The sequence below is a fragment of the Talpa occidentalis genome, unplaced genomic scaffold (assembly GCF_014898055.3).
Source record: "Talpa occidentalis isolate TD23 unplaced genomic scaffold, MPIMG_talOcc4v2.1 talOcc4.609, whole genome shotgun sequence".
Taxonomy (NCBI): Eukaryota; Metazoa; Chordata; class Mammalia; order Eulipotyphla; family Talpidae; genus Talpa; species Talpa occidentalis.
In genome coordinates, this window is record NW_023604983.1 from 1 (window position 1) to 2,244 (window position 2,244).

The following is a 2,244-nucleotide window of genomic DNA, read 5'->3' on the forward strand; positions in this document are numbered from 1 at the left end:
GGCTCCCGGGCGGCTGGGGGGTGGCCAGCTCTCTGCGCAGCGAGAGGAAGGAGAACACTTCGGGCTCGGGCTCCAGCTCGTCCTCCAGTGCCCCGTAGGGCGGGCTGCTGGCCCTGGGTGACCCCCCGGCCTCAGCCCCGGGTCCCAGGCCCCAGCGCTGGCACCCCACAACTTGGCGCTCTGCCCCCACGGCTGAGGCTGGTAGGCCAGCGCTGAGGAGGGCGAGTCTGGGCCTGGGGAGGACCTGCCGTACAGGCTGGCCGCCTCCAGGCCCTCGTCCTCCTGCAGGTCTTGGTACAGGTCCAGCGGGGCCCGGTACACGGCCAGGGGTCCCGCGGCGGCAGGGTGGCGGCTCCTTGTCCCCAGCCAGCCGCCGCCGCAGCCAGGCCACGCAGAGGCCACGTCAGCACTGGCCCGGCGGGCCTGCAGCAGCTCCTCGGCCGGCAGCAGGCTGGTGCCTAGCTGCGCCAGCACCTCCCCCAGGATGTCGCACTCCAGCCGCAGGGCAAAGCAGCCCAGGGCCACCTGCACCAGCTGGCCGGCGGGGGTGGGGTGGCCATCATGAGGTGGTGGTCGTCCTGGCGCACGTAGCCCATCTTCTCGAAGCTCTGGACGAGCAGGTCCTCGGAGAGCACCCCTTCAGCACGTGCACGTAGCCGCCTGAGAAGGTCTGCGGGGACACCGGGTCAGCAGCGCGCCCAGCCCCCCGGCCCCGCCCGGGAGGCGGAGCAGCCCCGGTGGCGCGCGGCTCCCCGAGACGGACCCCGCTGGCCGGGCAGCCGGCACCGGCACCGCGGCCGGAGAGAAATGCTCGCAGCGGGTCACGAGGCAGGAGAGAGGCCGCGTCAGGCCTCGCTGGACGGCCCGGGGCCGCCCCGCGCCCGAGCGCGCCCTGCGGGGCGCCGAGCCGCGAGCCCGGCGGCCTGGAGCTCCGCGGGGGGGGGCCCTGGGCCGGGGCCCGCGTGGGCACGGCGGCCGTCGCGGCCTCCCGGCCGGCCCGGTGGCGCGGGCCCCGCAGGCCGGGCCAGGCCGTGGCCGCCTCGGGGGCCGCAGACCCCGGGCTCGGCCGGCGGGGTCCCGCTGGGGCGGCAGCGGCCCGGGCCGGGCTGGCTCCGGAGCGGCTGCCATGGCAACCCGGGGGCCCGCGCCCACGCGCTGTGACGTCACCGCCTTCCCACCCTCCCGAAGGAGCCCGGGGCGCGGGGTGCGCCAGCCAGCGGCCCCCGCCCGCCTCGGGGACCCCGGGTCTTCCGTGGAGGGCGACGGCCCGCGGCGGGAGGAGTCGTGGCCCCGGCCTGGGCGCGCCCCCGCGGCTCCCGGGAGGGCTTCGCCCCGGCAGGGGGCCGCGCCCAGCCCGCGAGCGGCCCCCGCGCCCCGCCCGCCCCGCCCGCGCCCCGCGGCGCGCACCTTGATGGTGGCGAACTCCTTGCGCCAGGGCAGCAGGTACAGGTGCACGGCCGCCAGCTCCAGCAGCTCGAAGGCGCGGGCCAGGCCGCGCAGCGCGGGCGCCAGGTCGGCGCGGCCCCAGAGCCCGTCGGAGAGCAGCGCCAGCGCGTCGTCCTGCAGCGCGCCGTGCAGGTCGAAGTCCTCCACCAGGATCTGCCAGAGCACGGCGCGCAGCGACGGGTCCCCGCACACGCCCGCGCGCCCGCGCCGCAGCTCGCGCTCCAGGCACAGGCGGTAGTCCTCGGCCAGCGGGCGGCTGCCCATCCTGCGGCCCGGCCCGGCCCGGCCCGGCCGCCCCGCCCCGCCCGCCGCCCGCCGCCCGGGCCTCCCGGCCGCGCGCTGCGCCCGCACCCGCGCCCCCGCCGGCGCGCGGGGCGGGGCTTCTCGGGGCGAAGTGGGGGCCCCGCCGGCGCGCGGGGCGGGGCTTCTCGGGGCGAAGTGGGGGCCCCGCCGGCGCGCGGGGCGGGGCTTCTCGGGGCGAAGGCGGGGGCCGGCCGGCCTAGCTGGCCCCGCCCGCCCCGCCGCGCACCTGCCCGGCCCCGCGCGCGCCCGGCGGCCGCCAAGTCCTCCGCAGGGCCCGGGCGCGCACGCCGATCCCTGGCGCCCGGGGACGCGGGGCCCGAGCCGGGCCCGCCGAGGCGTCCCTCGGGGCGCCTCGCCGCGGTGCGGGGGGCGGGCCCGGCCGCGGCCGGCCCCCCGGGCGGGCACCGCCCCACGGTGGAGACACGAGGGTCGCAGCGGCGTTCCCACGGCGGCCGCCCCGCCGCTCCTGTCCGCGGCCCTCGCCCCCGGCCCCGG

At 81.1% G+C, this 2,244-nt stretch overlaps 1 pseudogene; it reads right to left on the minus strand.

The window, feature by feature from the left end:
• Nucleotides 1-11: 11 nt before the first annotated feature.
• Nucleotides 12-1,710, minus strand: LOC119230296 (spermatogenesis-associated protein 2-like protein; annotated as a pseudogene).
• Between the last annotated feature and the right edge of the window lie 534 nt (nucleotides 1,711-2,244).